The sequence below is a fragment of the Pteropus alecto genome, unplaced genomic scaffold (assembly GCF_000325575.1).
Source record: "Pteropus alecto unplaced genomic scaffold, ASM32557v1 scaffold110, whole genome shotgun sequence".
Lineage (NCBI taxonomy): Eukaryota > Metazoa > Chordata > Mammalia > Chiroptera > Pteropodidae > Pteropus > Pteropus alecto.
The window spans coordinates 1817610-1838271 of NW_006431920.1; positions in this window are offsets into that span (position 1 = coordinate 1817610).

Sequence of the window (20662 nt, forward strand, 5' to 3'; positions counted from 1 at the left end):
AACGGGCCCGGGTCCGCCCTGCAGCCTCCGCCTGTGCAGCCGCTCTGTGCAACCACCGCTCCGCACTCGACAGGCACCGGAAGTTTGGATCCTGCTCTCTTCGCTCTCTCTCCCCACCCCCAGCACCTACCCACCCATCCACCTATCCACCCATCCACCTATCCACCCATTCATCCACTTACCCACCCATTCACCCACCTATCTATCCATCCATCCATCTATCCATCCATCCATCCCTCCATCCCTCCCTCCCTCCCTCCCTCCATCCATCCTTCCATCCAATCAGGCGTGGACTCAGCCCTCTTCTTCTCAGCCTCATCCCTCTCATTTTCCTCTCCAAGACCAGCATCCCCAGAACACACAGTCTTTTAAAAACAGTGTTGGCTGGGCAGATGCGGCTTCTAGACAAGTTCCCCATATGCCCTAGCCCACTTCGTACCGTCCTCTTTGGAAACCTGGAGCCTCCACTGAACCTGCTCGTGGCTCCTCCCTCCGGGTCCCTCCCCCAACCTTTCCTGGGACTTGGGAGGAGGCTACAAGGCCAGGCATCTACCTGCCTGCATCCTGTATCCTGCATCCATACACACCTCATTCATTCTCCGTCGTCCTTTTCCCTTCATTCTTCATTCCTGCAGAAGCTTCCTGAGGCCCCCTGAGGGAGCATGCTGAGGATGCCGGGAGTAGCACGTGCAGGCAGCCTGCTGCCTCAGTTACTGAGTGACAGGCCCTGTCATCCATTTCTCGCCCATCCGGGAGGATTATGGTACGTGTCGGGGGAAGATCTGCAGAACAGCTGTCCTTAGGCTTGGTTTCCAGTTAAGACTCTGACACCTGCAAAGCATCAGGGGTATTTGTGAAGAGCAGGGACTTTGGTGTCTCTTGGCACCAAGGCCCCGGATCAAATCCCCTGGTCCAGACTAGACTGGGGACAACGCCCAGCAAACCACATACAGCCTTGCGCCAAACACCAGCTTTTGTCGTGCAAGTGGGCTGACAAGGGAAGGCGGGGGAGTCTGAGAGCTAGTCGAAGACAGTCCACCCCTCCGCTGACCTCTCCTAGCCGTTGTGTCTTGGTTGACTGCCTTGAGCCCTGGGTACCATGCCCCAGATCTGACATCTCAGCTCAGCTCTTGGATGAAACTTGTAGCCGTGAAGACAGACAGGTCCAGGAGGAAAGTCTAACTGATGTGAAGGCCACCGGCCTGGGGAACTATGGAGATGGAAGAAGATGGTTTGGAGAAGGTGAAGAGGAATTTGGTTTGGATGAGAACCAGACAGGAAGTTGCCACCGACTCTTATTCATTAACTCCAAGAACTTCTAAGTGAATCTTGGTGTTTGGAGAAGCCAAGCTCTCAGCCCTCGGTTAGATCCCCACCCGGCGCTCCACTCAGAACATGTTTTCCAAGCGCCCCTGCACGCCAAGCTTGTGCTAAGTCCTGCGGCAGAAAACAGAAAGGCCCAAATCCCAACACAGCAACCAAAGACCTGATCACACTTCTCCTCCCATCTGCCAAATTCTTTCACGTGTGTTATTTTGCCACATTTTCATCTCAGCCCCTGTGACCTACCATGGGCCTCGTCTTAGTGATGGAAACACAGATGACTAAACCCAGGGTCACAGAGCTAGAAGGGGGCAGATCCCTGGTGGGCAAGACAGGACCACCTGGCCGAAGCATCATGTCCCTGAGGTTGGGGCACATGAACCCTGCCTTCTCCGGAAGGACTTCTCTGAACTCTCTGGCTTAGGTTAAGTCACCCCACCCTGTGCACCCTCAGCACTGTGCACACCCCCGTTGTACGTCTCTACATCTTTGACCTTGGGCCCTGCACCAGCCAAGTGCCAGACCCGCATCCTACCGCAGTGATTCCTAAACTTTTTGGTCTCAGGACTTCGGAGAGATTTTGTTTATGTGGGCTGTGTCTATCAACATTAACTATATTAGAAATAAAATCCAGAAAAATTTAAAACACGAGAATACACCTATTCCATTAGCTGTCGAAGGAACGTCACCCTATGTTGTGTAGCCTGTGGAAAATTCCACGGTACACTAATGAGGGAAAAAAAATGAAAAGCAATAACATCTTAGTATTACAGCAAAACCAGTTTTGATCTTGCAGACCCCCTGGAGGGGCCTTGGGGACTCCTGGGGATTTTGGACCACACTTTCAGAACTGCTGCTCTAGTAGATGCTTAAGAATCCATATTCCACGGATTCTAAGCTACATGGTTTTTCATAGCTTAACATCTCTGAAATCATGAATTTTTTTCACGATTATAATTGGCAGGGATTTTTCTTTCTTAAAGCAACGGGTGTGTCTGACAATAGAGTCTTAGAGCTGCTGGAATGCAGTATAACCAGCCAAACGCCCAGGGGGCTCCCAGAGGCAGTGTAAAGTCCACATCACACACTGAGTTTTGTGGGTCCAAGTAAGAAGGGTAGCAGAGTGAACTTGGGCTTGAGGGGAGCCGCCAAGTCTCCATGGAAAAGTAGGCAGGGTGTGGATGGGTGACAGCGACATGAGAGGCAGATTGGGTGGGGGAAGAGTGAGCCAGGGAGGGGAGCCCTCACCCAGCACTTCGGCCACTGTGAGCCCTATAATCCTCTTTGTCCTTTCATCTCACCCAAGTGACAGAGCTCCTCCTGCCCACCTCCCTGGTTCCAGGGCCTGCTCAGGTGCTACTAAGCTGTTGGGGAAGGTGGCGCCATCACGCCCTTCGGAACCACCGTGCCAGCCCCTCTCCTGGGCCCTCGGTGCTAGGACAGTCCCACAGCTGCCCTGTATCGGATGCCCCTCGGACCTGGGCCGCAGATGAGCGCGGCTTCATTCCCACAGCCGTTCTCAAAGCGAGGACCCAGACCAGCAGCAGCAGCAGCGCCTGGGACTTGCTGGAAAGGCAAACAATCTTAGTGGGAGACTTGGAATGTCGTGCGTGTTAACAAGCCCTCGGGGGTGCTGATGCCAGCTCCTTTGAGAATTACCACTCTGGTCAGCTCCGTTCCCCGCCCCCCACCAACAGCCTTCTCCTGCCCTCTCTCTCTCAGCAGCTGCTCTCACCTCTTCCCGGGGAATCTGGAAGCCTCCAGTGAGAATACCCTCAGCTGGGCCCGGCAGATCCACCCCCCAACTACCAGCAGCTGCCCTTCTGGCCACGGTGCTCCCTCCTGGCCCTTCAGGTTGGAGGAGGCGTCTGTCTGTCTTTGCTCCCCTCTCAGGCCCATCCCGCCTTCTCAGAGAGGATTCCTCTCCCTCCATCAGCTCAGATACCTTACGGCCTCATCACCCCCTACCCCTGACCCATCACTGCCCTCTGCTCCAACCTCGCTCTCCCTTCCTTCCTAATAGCTCTGAAACATGCATGTATTAACTTTGAAAGAACACAAAACACCTTTGACCCCTCGTCCCCTCCACTTGGTACCCTATTTCTCGTTTTCTTCCTGACTAAACTAGAAAATTCAGTCTGCATTTCCTCATCCCTCCCCATAGCCATCCTAGCTGGATCTGGCAGGCTTCTATCCTCACACCCCGACCTGGGGGAAATCACAGAGCTGGTTCTCAGTCCTCATCTTACCTGAGATGCTTTTGGGGTGCTCGGGGCCACAGCTTCTCCTGTGACTCCTCCCCTTTCCCACCAACCAAATTGAGGAGCTGGGATTGGCCCCAGCGGCAAAGTCTCCTGGAATTAACCCCTGCCACATTTCATTGTAAAACTAAAGCCCCAGATGTGAACTTTCACAGGTGTTTATCTCTTTCTTCAAACTGAGTAGCTGAGTGCTGTCCTTAAAACATATCTCGTGTATTACAATGTAAAACGCCGATTATTCCACAAGTTATAATTACGCCTGGGACAGTCAGGGGAATGGCTTGCTGGAAGGTCTCAGATAAGGATCTAGCCAACACCCTCAGACTTCTATCGGCTCCCCAGAACTTATCTCACCTTACAACTGAAAATTTGTACCCTTCGACCAACCTCTTGCTTCCTCCATGCCCCAGCCTGTGGTAACCACCGTTCCCTTCTCTGGGTCTATGAGTTCGACTATTTTAGATTGCACGTATAAATGAGATCGTGCAGGATTCGTCTTTGTCTGGCTTTTTTCTCCTAGCATGATGTCCTCAGGTTCATCCACGTTGTCACACAGGGCAGAATTTTGTTCTTTTTATGGCTGAATAATATCACATTGTATATACACACACCACATATTTTTTATCCATTCATTCATTAATGGACACTTAGATTGTTTCCATGTCTTGGTTATTGTGAATAATGCTGCAGTGAATATGGGGGTGCAGATATTCTTCCAAAATACCGATTTCATTTCCTTTGGATATATACCCAGTAGCGGAATTGCTGGAACACATGGCAGTTCTGTCTTTAATTTTGGGGGGAGCCTATATACTGTTTTCCATAATGGCTGTCTGGACCTGATAAGTGTATTAAAAAGATAGTCCTTCTGAAAAAGTCAGTAGAAAGAGACAAATCTCTGGAAAATATAATTAATAAACAAGAGAGAAAATACAAATACAATGAGAAAGAAGATATAACTATAGATAAAGTATCACAAATTATAATGCATTTTACATAAACCATACCTAATAACTATAAACATTCTGAAGTGGATTATTTTATGGAGAAGTAGAAATGGCCAAAATGGACTCAAGTAGGAACAGAAAATCCTAATGCCCTATAATTAAGAAAACTACTGAAAAAAGTTCTCAAGCACTTGTCTCAAACAATGGCTCAGAGCAGCCAGACCACTTAACTGAATAGTTCTTTTAAACTAAAGGAACAGCTAGTTCTATGGGTGTTTCAATTAATTTTAGGCACGGATTATATATTCTGACACACAAATATGACAAATAAAAGTGAAAAACATAATTTTAGTTATGAATAGAGATACAAAAATTCAATAGTACATTAGAACAGAGATGTGTTATCAAGTAGAACTTCTAAGACTAAAGACATAGATTTCATGTTTGAAAATCTATTTGGGGAGAGATTGCTTTGTAAAATAATGCTTAAAAGTAATAGCTATTCAAACTCGAAAAGCATAGAAAAGCATGAAGAAAATAAAACAACTATTATGAGAAAATCCACAACAAACACTGTTAAGACTTCGTTATTTTTTCTCCAATAATTTTAATCTCCCTCTATATGAGAGTGTGTGTGCGTGTGCTGTTTTTATATGAAACTGGAACAACATTGTGTGTGTGTGTGTGTGTGTGTGTGTCTGTTCTCGGCTGACAAATGTTTGTCACAACTTGGGGGAGGGGGTGAGTACTACTGACCTCTACAGTGTATGTCCTACAGTGCATGGGACAGCCCTACGACAAAGAATTACCCAGTCCAAAATGTCAAGAGAGTCAAGGTTGAGAAACCCTGATTAATAGCCTGCTTTTTTTCTCTCGTGGTTGGCAGGCAGAATGCCATCCCCACCCCCCACGCCTTTATCTCTGGAACCTGTGAATTTGTTACCTTACATGGTGAAAGGAACTTGGCAGAAGTAATTAACATTCTGAATCTTAAAATAGGAAGATTGTTCTGGATTATCTGCGTGGTCCCGACTTAATCACATGAACCCTTAAAAGCAGAGAGCTTTCTCTAGCTAGAGTGAGAAAGATGTTGGCAGAAGGAGGATTTACAGATTTGAAGCATGGGAAGGGCTGGAAGTGGTGTTGCTGGTTTGAAGATGGGGGAGGGGCAATGTGCTGAGGAAGGCAGGTTCTTTGAAACAGAGAGGCTCCTAGCTGACTGCAAGAAAACGAGGACCTCAGCCCTACCACCACACAGACCCGAAATCCGCCAACAACCTGAAGGCGCCTGGATCACCTTCCCCTAGCCCTCAGAGCCTCCAGGTGAGGAGCGCAAGCTGGCCGGCCCCTTGCTTTTGACCTTGTGAGACCAGGAGCAGAGGAAATGGCAGAGCCCACCTGTACTGTTGACCTACAGAACTCAGAGATTTATATTGCCACTAAACTTATACTAAAATCTTACAGCAGCAATATAAAACAAATACGCCTGGCATAATTAAAATGTTTCTCATATTCATGAACATCTTTGTCACCTTCTTTGTTTCACACCCTGCGCTGAAACGATCAACAAGTTCCCTGGGCTCTGTCTCCAAAGTCTATCCAGACTGGACCGCTTTTCCCTACTTTGGTCCACGCCATCTTCTCACCCGGATCATAAATCTCACTTGGTCTCTTACCCGCACCTTCGCAGGGTCTCCTGCATCTCCGCCAAGTCTGTTCTTCCTGCAGCCGCCAGATGGCGCACTTAAAGACGTCAATAAGACCATGCCCTGCCTCTGCCTAAAACTCGGACTTCCCAGTTCATTAAACATAAACCCCACAGCCCTGGCCAGGGGTCTCCAGACCCTACTCCGTCAGGCCCTGACGGGGTCCTTTCCCAATTTTTCTATTCATGTATTTATCTTCAAAAACAAAACCAAAGACAAACAACAACAAAAAAAGCAGAAGACCCTCTGTACATTAAGAATATGAGCTCTATCCATCAGAATGTACTGGTATTTTTCCATTTTGACACGGGCCTTTTTATTGTGTTCATGGACTGTTTCGATGCCTAAATCCCTCAAATTCTGTTATGATTCCTTCCTTGCCTGTACACTTAGACTCTCTCCTCTCTAAACTTATATATTCACCAATATTTTCTCCTGGCATTGTTATAGACATAGAGGACATCAAAATCATTATATTTTTCTTTAAAAATTCCTGATCATCATAATGCATTAGCTTCTCAAGACAAATTCTAGAATGATTTTTTTTTTTTCATTTGCCTGCAAAAATCGATTGCGATTTTTATTAGCTTTGCTTTAATTTGGGGGAGAGTCAACGTTTCCGACCAGGAATATGGTTTGTCCCTCCGTTTACTTTAAGCTTCCCGGTTTCCAGCCAAGTTTTGTGCCTTCTATTACGTAGGTCATAAAGTTGATCCTTCTAAGTTCCATATTTGTAGTCACTGTTGTGAAGGGAGTATTTTTGCGGCCGACCTTCTTCTTGGGGACACCATCAGGGGTCCATCCCCACTACCTGTGGTGGGGGAACCTGTAGAGAGCATGAGGCACCTTTAGGGACCGAGAACTTGGAGGCGGCGGGCCCTGGGAGGACCCTTCCTGCCTCTCGGGGACACGTGGTGGCCACGCTCGGGGTTCGCCAGCCTGCCGGGGCGATGTGGTGGCGCCCTCTGCCAATTTCACTTCCGCCTGAATATCACCTCCCTCGGTCTTCCTTCTGCTCGATGTCTGAGTCACCACCTCCCGAGGAGGGAGAAAAATGACTTTAGATTCGGCAAAATACAGTTTGGAAGATGAATATGAAAAAGTCACTCCGAAGGCAAATTGACTCTTAAAAATGTAGGATCTACTTATTCATTCAGCATCTCCTGTTTCCTTGCATCTTGTATTCTAGTGAAAGGAGACAAAAACCAATCAAGTCAATAAATGTGGCCATTTCCAAGAGTGTTAAGTTCCTCAAAGAAAATAACACAGGAGTAGAGAGGTGTGGGGGCGGTCAGCAGTGGCCAGGGGTCAGGGTGGGCTTCTCTGAGGAGGTGTCCTTGAAGTGGAGAGCAGAATGAGACACCCAAGGTGTGAAGGCGGGTATGCTAAAGACCGTCCCTTCTTGTCAAATCCACAGTCGGCATTTTTTATAGAAGCAGAAATTCAGCCAGGGACAAAGTGGAGTATGTGTCCTTGCTCCCTTGTCCGTCCTTTCCTGCTCGTATTTCATGGTGTAGTTACGGTTCACCCACAGGACAAGGGTGAAGTGTCTCTTTGTCCACATGGAGGAGTGGGGGGCACAGGCTCAGCAAGTAGTACTTGTTTGGGGAAGATGGATGTCAAAGGCTTGGCCTGCGCGTGGGAGCCATGTCTCTAAGACTCTGAGCTGTCTTTTGGGCTGTGCTGAAGGACGTTTTTATTCTGCTGTAATTATTGTGGTCAACACAGAAGAGAGAGTCTAGGAATTAATAACACATCGTGTTATGGGCTACGCTGTGCCCCCTTCCCAGTCGTACGCTGAAGGCCTACCCGTCTCTCAACCCCAGTATCTCAGAATGTGACTGCAGGTGGAGCTAGGGTCTTTATAGAGCTGATTACGTTAAAATGAACCCGACGTGACTGGCGCGTTTATGAGAAGAGATGAAGACGCAGACACGCAGACAGAGAAGACCAGATGAAGGACACAGGGCGAAGACACCATCTGCAAGCCAAGGAGAGAGGTCTCGGGAGACACCAACCCTGCTGACTTGACCTTGAACCTCCAGCCTCCAGAATCATGAGAAATTAAGTTTCCGTGTAAGTGAGCGGGTCTGCGATACTCGTCATGGCAGCCCCAGCCAACGAACGCTTAGACGGTGAGCCCTGCAGAGGCTGGGACGTAACTAGTCACGTTACACACGGTGCAAGGAAAGAGTCAAAGCCAAGGACGCGCGGCGTTGGGAGCAAGCCGGACGGCGGAGGTGGCCCTAGCGAGTCGGGGCGAAGCCCTCGGTTTTCTATCATCAGTGGACAGCGTCCCTCGTGTGGTCCCCCCGCCCTGTCGGATGCTCGCTAAGCAGCCTTCTAGTTTCTAATTCAGCTTTCCAAGTCCCCTGGCCTGGGAAAGAGGTGTCCCCATGCACTCCCAGGCTTTATTTATTGGGCACCTACTTTGCGTCAGGCACCGGAGACGCACGGTGAGGGTTGACAGGGCCCGTTTTCAAGAGGCTTCGTGTTCTGGAATTTGGGGAGAAGTGGGTGGGCTCAAGAGCTGTTCGGCAGTAGTCAAAAGAACCTGGCCAGGGCTCGGATGCGTGGGGAGGTGGGCGGGGAAGGGTGACTCCATGGTTTGGGGCCTAAGGAATAGGTGGGTGCTGGTGGAATGATAAGCCTCCAGGGAGCAGAGTCAAGAGTTTTCTGAGGCAGAGGGGATTTGAGATGCCCTTCAAGGTCCAGGAGGCAACAAGTAGCAGTTTGATAGGTGAGTTCTGGGAGGGGGTTGGGCTGGAGATATAAATTTGGGATCCGGCAGTTTACACGTGGGATTTAAAGTCATGGGACTGCATGAGGTCACCTAGGACCATCCCGTGGTTGGAGATGCCAAGGCCCAGGAAGAATTTTGATATGTTGGGTTTTCATTTTCATTTAAAAATATTTTTTATTTCCTTTGTGATTTCTTCTTTGGCACATGGATTATTGTGAAAAACGTTCTTTAATTTCCAAGTATTTGGAGATTTGAGAGATATCTTTCTGTGATTGATTTCTAATTTGTTTCTGTTGTGTTCAGAGAACATACTGCATATAATTTCAATCCTCCTTTTAAATTTGTTGAGACTCGTTTTTAAATTAGTCGACCTCGACAAACATTCCATGTGCACTTGAAAAAATGAGTCTTTTTCAGTTTGGCGTTTGAAGTTTTATAATGATCAGTTATAGCAAGTTGATTGATAACATTGTTCAAATCTCTTATATCCTCACTGACTTTTAAAAAAATTTTAGAATGGTTTTAGATTTACAGAAAAATTACAAATATAATACAGAGTTTCCTGATGTCCCACACCCAATCCCCCTTATCAATAATGTCTTGCATTTGGATGGTACTTTTATTATAATTAGTGAATCAATATTGATACTTTCTTAGGAACTAAAGTTCATACTTTATTCAGATTCCCTTACTTAATGAGAATCAGTTTTTAGTCAATGAGCTTATTCTGTTCCAGGACTTCACCTGGGATCCCGCATGACATTTAGTTGTCACATTTCCTTAGGTTCTACTCGACTGTGACAGTTCCTCAAACTTCCTTTGTTTTGATAACCCTGACGGTTTTAAGATGTTTTGTAAACTATCCCTCTGAGGGGATTTGTCTGATGTTTTTGTCATGATTAGATTGGGGTTATGAGATCTGGGGAGAAAGACCAGAGAGGTAAAATCTCATTTTATGTCAAATATTACCAACATGACTTATCCCTGTTGATGTTGACCTTGATCATCCGGCTGAGATAATATTCGTCAATTTAACTGGCAACCCTCTCTAGCGGTTCTCTTGGCCTCTGCCAAGTGTCCATTTGGAACATCAGGGATATAAAGAGTAAATACTCTCCAAAATATTAAAATTCTTCCACAATCATTTTTGTCTGACGTATGAATGTTCTTAAGTTATCAAGGTTTCTTTCAGCCAACAGAGCTCTCAGCCCATTATCACGAGCTTTTTCTCTCATGAGAAATAAGCTGGCTTCCGTTACAGCCTATGACTCTTCTGGATTTTTCTGATGGCATTTTGGCTTGTGCTCTATGGGTGTCCAGCACGGCCGATCTCGCCATCTGCCTTGGCAAGCTTCTCTCTCAGCGTTAAAGGGCACGTTCTCTCCAGATTGGATATGTGGTGAACATTCATTTATTTTTCTTGCTGTTTTTCAGGAAGGACTTGAAATTTCTGCTGGTGCCATTGTCTCACACTTTTTTTTTTTTAACTTCAGCAAAGATTTCTCAGTGTGAAGACTTGAAATATGAGGGTATTGATTACTTCATCTTCTTCAGCTAATTTCGTGTACATTCGATTTCTTTTAAAGTGTTTTAAAACAACCCTTTAATTCGGCGATGTCGATCGATTTCTTCAAAAGTCCTTCTGATTCGTTCTCTGGGAATTCTTCATTTTCTGGTGCCTTCGTTACATTCGATTCCAACCTCCCAAGCTCCCAGGAGAGCCAGCCAACAATTCCTCCTTAGCAAGTGGCCACCTAGAGGCTTGATCTGACTGAGTTTCCTAACATTTCATTTTGTTTGTTACGGTCACTCTTCCTCCCTTTCTCTTCTTCGGCTTCTCGTGAAAGCGGCTCCACTCATCCCTGGAGATGGTTGTCGTGGTCCAAGGCATCTTTCAGTCCCATCTCAGACTGTTCTTCTTCTGATGTATTTGGAGGGCTGCTCTGGTTGCAGGTACTTGGTACGGGACGTGTTTCGATTCATTTTCTAAAATGTGGTTGTTTTTTGTAACACTAGCCATCGGCACAACTTGTTCTGAATGTTTAGATTTCTCTTCGCAAGGTCCTTTTCTAAAAGCCTCTATTTTAAGCCCGAGTAAAGAGTTGGTGGTTTCCAGCTCTTTTTAATGGTCTCTAGTTTTTTTTTTCTTTTTTAAGATTTAATTTTTTTGAGCAGTTTTAGATTCACAGCAAAATTGAGGGGAAGGTACAGAGATTTCCTATGTGTCCCCCCACCCCTACACATGCACAGGCACCTGCACTATCAACATCCCCCACCAGGGGGCACATTTGTTGCAGTTGATGGACCTACGCTGACACATCACGATGACCCAAAGTCCATAGTTCACATTAGGGGTCACTCTTAGTGTACCTTCTATGGGATTGGACAAATGTTAAATGACATGTATCCATCATTATAGTATCATACGGAGTAGCTTCACTGCCCTACAGATCCTGGCCATTCTAATAGGTGTGTAGTGGTGTCATATTGCTGGTTTAATTTGCATTTCTCTGAAGACGTATGATGCGAAGCATATCTTTACACGCTTATTTGCCATTGAATATCTTCTTTGGTGAGGTGGCTGTTAAGGTCTTTGGTGCATTTTTCTTAGCCAAGTTGTTTGCTTTCTTATTGTTGAGTTTTAAGAGTTCTTTGCATATTTCGGATAACAGTAGTTTATCAAATGTGTCTTTTGCAAATATCTTTTACATTCGTTCATGTCGTGGCACGTATCAGTAGCTCTTTCTTTTTAATGCCGAATAGCATTCCACCGTAAGGATCTGACACATTCGTCGTTGGGCGCTTGGATCGTTCGGAGGTTTTCTTACCGTGAAGAACACTCCTACGAACATTCAGGTCCATGGCTTGGGTGGGCATAAGTTTTCAGTTTTCCTCAGGAGACTTTTGGGAGTGGAATTGCTGGGTCATATGCTAAGTTTATGTTAACTGTTTGCATGATTTATCTTTCTCAATACTTTTACTTCCGATCTATTTGTATCTTTGAACCTGAGACAAGTCTCCTCTAGACAGAATCTAGCAGTATCGCCCTTCCACCCAGTTAGACAACACCTGCCTTTTGACGGAGGTGCGTAGACCATTCGCATTGAATGTAACCGTTGATACGTTTGGATTTATGTTTGCCATTTCGCTATTTGTTTTCCGTATGTATCTTGTCCTTTCATTCCTCTGTCCGCATTATTGCCGTCTTTTATGTGAAATATATTTAGTATACCCATTTAATTATTTTGTTAATTTTAAAATGACATTTAAAGCTTTTTTTCTTAGGGGTAGCTTTAGGTGTTGCAATATGCCTCTTATCACAATTTACTTCAGATTGATACCAACTCGGTTCCGATAAAACATAGAAATTTCGCTCTGATATAGCTCAATTCCATCTCCTTTGTGTTATTATTGTCATAAATAGTAAACCTGTATATCTATCATTCGTCTAGCTATAGAATTATCAATTATCTGTCTATCATCATCTATCTACCTATCTCCTGTTATAAACATGATCCTGCAGTGTTTTTGCTTTATACAAATATGTCTTTTAGAAGTTAAGAGAAGAAATAACAGAAAAATATGTATAATCTAAACCTACATATTTACCATTTCTTGTACTCTTTACTTCTTCCTGTGGGTTTAAGTTAGCATCTGGAGTCATTTGCTTTCACCCTACAAGACTTTCTCTAGTATTTCTTTTATGGCGAGTTTGCTAGCCATATAAAGTCTCCTAATCTTCATTTATCTGAAAATGTCTTGATTTCATCTTCATTTTTGGACCGTTTTGCTGGATACACAATTCTTGGTGGGCAGTTTTTTCTTTAACGCTCCGAATGTCATCCCACTGCCTCTGGCTTCCGTCAGAGAGGTCAGCCATTCATTGTATCATTCCCCTTACTGATGAGTTGTTTGCTGCTTTCAACATTTTCTCTTTGTGATTTCCACATAGTTGGGGCCCTCCTGCGTGGATCTCTTGGTATGTATCTTCCTCGGTGTTCGCTGAGCGTCTTGGACGTGCAGAAGAACGTCGTACATGCAATCATGTCGACTGTTCCTTTCTTCCCTCTGGTGCCTGGTGATGATCAGAACAGGGCGAGCTTTGGCTGGGCTGCGGTTTCCGTTCAAAGATGTTCTCTGTGCTTAGCCAGACGCCCGTTCTCCCGAACCACTGCCTTTTCTGGTCTTACCGTTTGAACTGGGAGCCAGTTGGCTTCATTTTCACACACTTCCAGAGCTCCTCTGGATTCGACCCCGGCAGAGCCCTAGCATCTAATCAAGAGTGTGTGGGATCATGCAGTTTCTTTGTACTTAGCATCCTCTGCACTACGGCTGTTTTCTTGGCCAAACTCAGAGGAGGGAATTTCTGGGCCAGTTGATCTGCTCTTGTGTTTGGAGCTCTTCCAGACTCCAGGCTATTCCAGGAAGCTACTCTGTTTTCCAAGATCTGGCCCATTTCTTCTTTCCCTTGCAAAATCTATCCGTGGCAGGATTGTCCTTACCCAGCCCAGGTGTCGCCTGCAGATTATGAAAGCTGCCTCGCCACCTCATTCACCTACGAAAGCTTCAGCCCTCTCAGAAATTAAGCTCATCAAGGCTTCCTTGTGTCCATCTGCTGCGTGCTCAGTGTTGCTACAAATTGCACAGTGAATTGGAGAGGGACACGTTGGAGCTATCAGATGTCCCCACCCCTCTCTGGGACACCATCCTCAGCCAGCAGTTTGCTCTTGCAGAAGCACCTCCCATAATTCCCCGGGCTCACTGAGGGCCCTCAGCTGTTGGCGTCCCCTCTGTGCTGGCACCCAAACAGGCCACTGTGGGATGAGGAAGAGTCAGATCTGCAGGGATCACCACGGAGACTGGAAGATCCCGCACTCCCGTCTCAAGCCTCCTCTCCCTGCATTTAGTGCGGGACAGAGATTACTGTCACCGCGTCAGCCGCTGAAGCTTTCACCAGCCAGATCCAAAGCGGCGGCTTACGAATGTCCTCCTCCCATGACCAGCCCCTCTGAGCAGCGACAGGCCATATGGTCAAGGCACTCTTGGATGTTCTGATTGCTGGGTGGGCACCCACCCACCCCGACTGCCTGTCGCGCCATCTTTGAGGGGTTCGCAGACGGCTGCAGTGCAAATCTACTAGTTGCCGTTCTAGGCTCGCCTTCAAGACCCAGGGAATCTCAAGTTCCCAGAGCGGGGTGGGGAGCTGCCTCCGTCAGCAAGTCTGAGCACCTGACCCCTCCTGTGGGAGCGGAAGCTACCAGATGACTTGGGTTTTGTTCGTTCATTTGATCACCGAGAGGCAGCCTTGATGTTTTTTTGTGGGCACTAAAGTAGAGGTGCCCTTTCCCCAGGACGCTTTACTGCCATCTGCTGGAAACTGTCAAATTAAATAGACAAACCTGGAAATGATATGAATGTGAATGATGCCTCCTGGAAGTGCAGTGTGGTCGCCCTGCTGTAGCTCTCAGCTGAAAAAGGGCTGAGGCCATAAAGACAGGTGATACTGGTCCCTGGTCTTGAGAAGCTCATGGTCTGGTGGGGACAGGGACCGACACGTAAACAGATAAATGTATGCAGTGGGTGGGGGATGAGCAACAAGCTGTGGGAGCCAGCATCATTCTCCAGCCCAGGCCGGACCCACACCTGCTCTGCATGGCTATGGAGACCCAAGACACATAAACAGATAAATGTGATGCAGTGGGTGGGGGATGAGCAACAAGCCGTGGGAGCCAGCATCATTCTCCAGCCCAGGCTGGACCCACACCTGCTCTGCATGGCTATGGAGACCCACCTCTGGGTGCTGGGTCCAGGCCTGATTCAGCCCACTGGCCCCCCTAGGCTGGGCCACACCACAGCCCAGGCCTCCAGGCCTCTCTGGCGGCATGGCCATCACAGGTGGACTCGGTGAGCTCTCTGAGACCTGGCATCCCAGCCACACCCTGGGTCCACTGCCTGTCCTCCTCCTGGAGAGGCCCGTTCACCTCAAACCCGAACACTTGCCTGGTGCTGCAACTCCCCACTCGTTTGCACGGCCAGGCCTCAGCCCGCAGCTGGTTCTGAAGGCAGCCGCAGAAGCTGGATAACTTGCAGCTGATTCTTAGCACCTGCAGCTGGTGTCTCCTGCTCCCTCCTTCCCCTCCAATGTGGTCCTCGGGCAGCAGTACCTGGGAGCTCGTCAGGAAAACAAAATCTCAGGCCCCACCCAGATCCATTGGCTCAGAATCAGCTTTTGTCAAGACTCCAGGTGAGCGGTTAACTGTTTGAGAAGTGTTGCTGAGCCTCGTTGTAGGGCCCCAGGGCCCTGTGCAGGTAAAACACTCAGGTGCTAACCTGTGAAGAAGACGTCAAACAATCTCTCCTCCTGGGTGTTTGGTGTAAACAGTCGATCAGAGTAAGTGGGATTCTGAGACCCCCTTTGCCACTGCTCACTGGGTCGTGATTACTGGCTCTTGGCAGTTTTGGAGGAAGGCAGGCACTTCGAAGAGAGTGCAGTGTTGGATCAAAAAAAAAAAAAAAAAGAGAGAGAGATGCTACCTGCCGTCTCCACTGCTGGCTCTGCTCCCTACTGCTGTGTGGCCTTGGCCGAATGGCTTAACCTTTCTGGGCTTCTGTTCCTCACCTGTGAAATCAAGGTAACAGAGGGCCTCTCCACCTGAGTGCCTGCGGATTAAGTGAATCAGCCCTTGTAAAGCACTTGGTGATCACTCAGTCAGTATTCATGAGGATCCTTGGCAGTTACCCAAGAACCTTGAAAAAAGTGAGGATCTGTTGACGTGGGAGCTTCAGGAAGGCTTAGATGGAGGTTAGCAAACCTTGACCTCCCAGTTACTGCAAAACATGAATTTAATCAATGCTTATTCCGTATTGCACCATCAGACTGAATTTCTAAGTGTTTCCTAAGAAAGAGTTTTCTTATAATTTTAGAAGGCCTGTTGTAATTGTTCCAAGGACATTCGACTTGCAACCTTGAGACTAAAGAGTTTCGAGGCTAAGGAGTATGTGCTGTCGGTTGGTTGGGAGGAGAAGGTGGGAGGCCAGGCGAGGGATCAAGGATGATTGTTGACGAGGCACCAGAGCCCTGAGCTTGGGGCAGGTGGCTCTACATGAGTTCCGGTTTGGACCCGATACCTCTGGGACTGCTGGCCATCCACGTGCAGCGGTCACAGGCAGTTGGAGAGTGAATCCTGGAGAAGGTGCTGGATGTGCTGCTCAGAGGACCCCTCACACCCTGGAAATCTTTCGCCTCGCGTTTAGCAACACGTGCTCGGTGTACATCTGCCCCCTCCCCTCCAAACGTTTTTCAGATCCCTTATATTGTTTACACCTTTTTATTATAAAACATTTCAAGCATACAGAAAGTTGAAAGAATTGTATGGGGGAACATGATATAAAAAAGAAGAGACGAATTTCTTATGCAGAAAAATTCCAAATGATGCCGGTACTCACTCCCAAGGAGGTGGAGCCTGCCCCCCATCCTGGAGTGTGGGCTGCACAGGGCAACTCCCTCTGAAGGAGAGGCCAGGTGGCAGCAGTGTACCTGGGCCAGGTGACTGCGGCCAGTGCCCACAGGGGTGAGTCGTGGTGACGATGAGCACCCTGGATGTGAGGCGATGGGGGTGGCACTTGACCTTCCCCAAGCCCACAGTCTGGTTCTAACCGTGAGAAAAGCAGCGGACACATCCCAGCGGCGTGTGAGACTCTGAGAAATGCCTGACCAGTCCTCCTCAAACTGGTATGAGAAACGAGGAAAGTTTGAGAGACTGCACCGCCAGACGAGCTAAGGAGACGTGATGACTACATGTCAGGTGGGGGCCTGGCACAGAAAAAGGACGTTAAGGAAGTGCTCAGGAAATCTGAAGAAAGTCTAGGTTTTAGTTAATAACAGCTCATCAGTATGAGTCCACTGATCGTGACAAATGTGCCAAACTAAGATGTTAATAATAGGAAAACGCAGGCATGATTTATGGAGTTTCTCTGTACTGTCTTTATAATTTTTTTTCTGTAAATTTAAAATTTTTCTAAAGAAATAAAGTTTCTTAAAGAACAACCACATACCACCACCTAAAAGTCTACGCGGCATGCTTTACTGTCTTTAACACACATCTTGGTCACACGTCTGTCTCAAACTGTCTCTGTTTTTCACCTCTTTTGACTATCCACTTCTTTTTTGCTCAAAACGACACTCAGGAAACCGGGGGAGCCTGGCACACAACACCCACGGGGACTCAGGTCCTTTCATATTTGTCACGCTAGATGTGCTCTAGGAATCCGCCCCCTGCCAGCCCCAGGCTCAGCAGCTGCTAGAAACAAAGAGCTCTATTGCCACCCAGTGGAAGATTTAATTAAAGCCTTGAGTGCAGGAAAAGCTGGAGGCCTTGCAGGCAGAGCCCCTCCGGCTGGGGGCGGCTCCGAGCCCAGGCTGCACCGGACCCCAGCACCTTCTCCACGGACCCCCCACCCCAATTCTCATCTAGACCTGGGCATTTCCTAACTCCACCCCATTCCCAACTGTGCAATCATTTTGCAGGGTTATACTACACTTTTAAAAAAATTTATTTATTTAAATTAGTTTCGAGTAGACAGTACCTTGATTAGACATCTATATAGTTTATGAAATGACCCCCCCAGTTGCTCCCTCCCTCCCCTGGCCCTCCACCTAACCATCACATTAATGCTAACTGTATTCCCTATGCCGTGCTCCCCATCCCCGTGCCAACTATCAACTACTAATTTGTACTTCTTTAACCCTTCACCTCATTCTCCCGGCCTGCTAACTCCCCTACCCTCTGTCCATCACCAAATTGTCCACTATATTCGTGAGTCTGTTTTTGATTAGTTTGTTCTTTTTGTTTCCTTTCTCTGACTCATTTCACTTAGCATAATAATCTCTAGGTTCCATCCACGTTGTTGCAAATGGTAGGATTTCATTTTTTTTTAATGGCCGAGTAATATTTCATTGTATATATGAACCGTTACTTCTTTATCCAGTCATCTGTTGATGGGCATTTAGGTTGCTTCCATATCTTGGCTATTGTAAATTGGGCTGCCATGAATACTGGGGGTGCATAGATCTTCACGAATTATTGTTTTGGTTTTACTACACTTTTCAAAAGTCTCTTTTGGAACCGGGTGTTTTCCAGCTTTGCCAGCATTTTTGATGACCATGACGAGCAATTCCCGAGCAGCAGTTGTGGTCTGACCAGCTGCTTTCGAAAGATAAGAGTCTGGAGGCTTTAGCTGCCTGGCCCTCAGGGACCAGGGGACGGCAGCCCTGGGCCTAGGGCCTCAGGCAGCAGAAGCTGTGGTCGTGAGCAGCCGAGCTGTGCTGGGCCACACAGCACCGGCTGCCAGGCTTTGATGCACACCCGGTATCTGGTGCCAGGTTCTGACACACATACTGTGGCCACAATCTCTCTTAAACATTGAGGCGAGAGGGACGGGAGGGGGCCTCCTGAAGGGTGGTGGTGCTGTTCTGCGTCCACGGCTGCGTCTTCTAAGGCGGAGGCCCCGCCGTGGCTGGCCACAGGCATGGCTGTTCATGCCTCTGCGTTAGAAGGAGCGGAACGAGCTCGTCTTCATTTGAGTTTCTTCAGGCGCAGAGCCCAGGACAAGGGTGCAGATGCTAGTCATTTATTTGGGACTTGGTCCCAGGAAACCCTAGCACAGAGTGGGGTATGAACTAGAGGAGGAAAAGAATCAGCTTAAAGCTACATCATCAAACCATTAACGTGGTAGCTTTGAAGCTCAGTCCTGCTGGGGACACCTAACCCACCTGGGGGCCAGGACGCTGGGGCTGCTTCTGGGCCATTGAACGCTGTGCTTCCGGTGCTCGGGGCCACAGTACACAGCTTTCAGTGGGCAGAAGTGGGTGCTAAGGAGACGGGGAAGGGCACTGCTAGTGTGTCAGTGTGCTCTGTGCAACAGGGGTCAGCACCCAACCCTCCCCACCCACTGCGTCCCCAGTGGAGGGAGGCCCCGGGCAGACTGCAGGGGAGGCTCAGGACCACTTGGAGACTCACCTGAGCACGGGCAAGCTGTTTGTGTTAGGAGCGAGGCCCTGCCTCTCTATACAGGTGCGACTAAGGAGGGGAGTGAGTGTGCTGGGTAGCCCATGGGGGACGGAAACGGGGCCAGCCGGGACTGGCCTTGTCTGGAAGCTTCCCTGGGGCTAGCCTGCGGCCACTCCGTCAGCATTGTCCACCCATTTGCGTCCACACCGAACGGACCCACCTACTGAATACTAGAGATACTGAAATACCCGGAACGCCAAGTATTTAGGTGATAAAAATGTATTATCAAGGAACAGGAATCATGAAGAGCTAATGCCCATCTGTGGAGAATGTTGAAAAATATACATCTTTTCCCTAAATCTGTCTTCCTGAAGTGCTACCTGGAAAAAAGTTATTTCACAAATTGCAGAGGACACAATCTCCTGCACAGAAACCTGGTGGTCACTGTATTGAAGACCTGGATGCCCAGGGATGGGCACCAGGCACTGGCCCTCAGGGGCACATGCTCCGACTTCCAGCCAGAGTGGGAATAGGCACTGGGAGGCCCCTGGTTTTCAGGTCCCTCCCGGTGACCGCACAAGGAGCCAAACATTAGCAAGGCCTTAGCGGTCACTGTGAGCAAACACATAACACAGAAGCCTCCCGTGAGCCGTGAAGTGACATGGCCTTGTGCAGCCATCACCACCAGCTTCGCTCAGCGCGAACTCTGGGAGGTAGAGGTCCCTGTGAGAAGGTTCTGAGGCTTTTGTCCCTATTAACTACGTCCTGGCTTCTAAGTGCTTGGTGGGGGGATGTGGGCTGACCGGAAGTGAAGTGTTGGCAGGCGGGAAGCTGATGGTCATTTCTTAGCTCAGAGCTGAAGTGGGACGTGTTCAGACTTCTGAGGTAGGTCTTCCATGGGCTTGGTTTGGGGGAGCCAGCCAAGCCGACTCCCAGATTGTGGTGTGGGGAGTCTTACCTTGTCCTCCACGCCTTCTGGAAGCCAGATGGTCAGAGAAAGGACACCAGGCTCTGAAAGGCGTGGTGAGGACACAGAATGCACGATCGTGAACATTGCAGCAGCCTGCAGCCTCAGCTTTCAGTCATTGTCTCGTTAGATCCTTGTAAATCAGGGAGGCAGGATAAGAACTACACGTTAACATGCTCAGCTTTGGGGTTTTTTTTTTTTTTTTTGGCAGAGGGAGGTGACCGGTAGGAAGTAGAACTTGTATTGAATCATGAACCCACACAGTGTGGCCGCATCTTCCTGTCTGACTCCTGTCTTCAGCCTCAGAGAAAGGGCAGCCATGAGTGCTGACCTCAGGGGACCCCGCCATCTTTGGGGAACTACAACATACAAGTAGGCTGACCCACCTAGAAGAAATGGCAACAATAAGACGCTGTTAGATGAAGTGTTTCTGGCAAGGGCACGTCTGTTGCCACCAGCCGAGACTGGGGACCCCATTCTCTGGCAAGGGTTAACATACAAGCCCAGGACAGGTCGTGTGCCACGTGCCACAAGGCAGCCTGGAGGTCACAGCTTCCGGGTGCCATTTAACACCAGGCTCCCATAGTTCTGCCGCCTTCTTCGCCATTTCCTTCTAGTAACGTTTAAATACTCCTGCCGAGCCCCTTCGTTTCACCTTAGAGTGTCAATGACCAAGGGTCCCAGAACCAAAGTGCAAGGACCCGC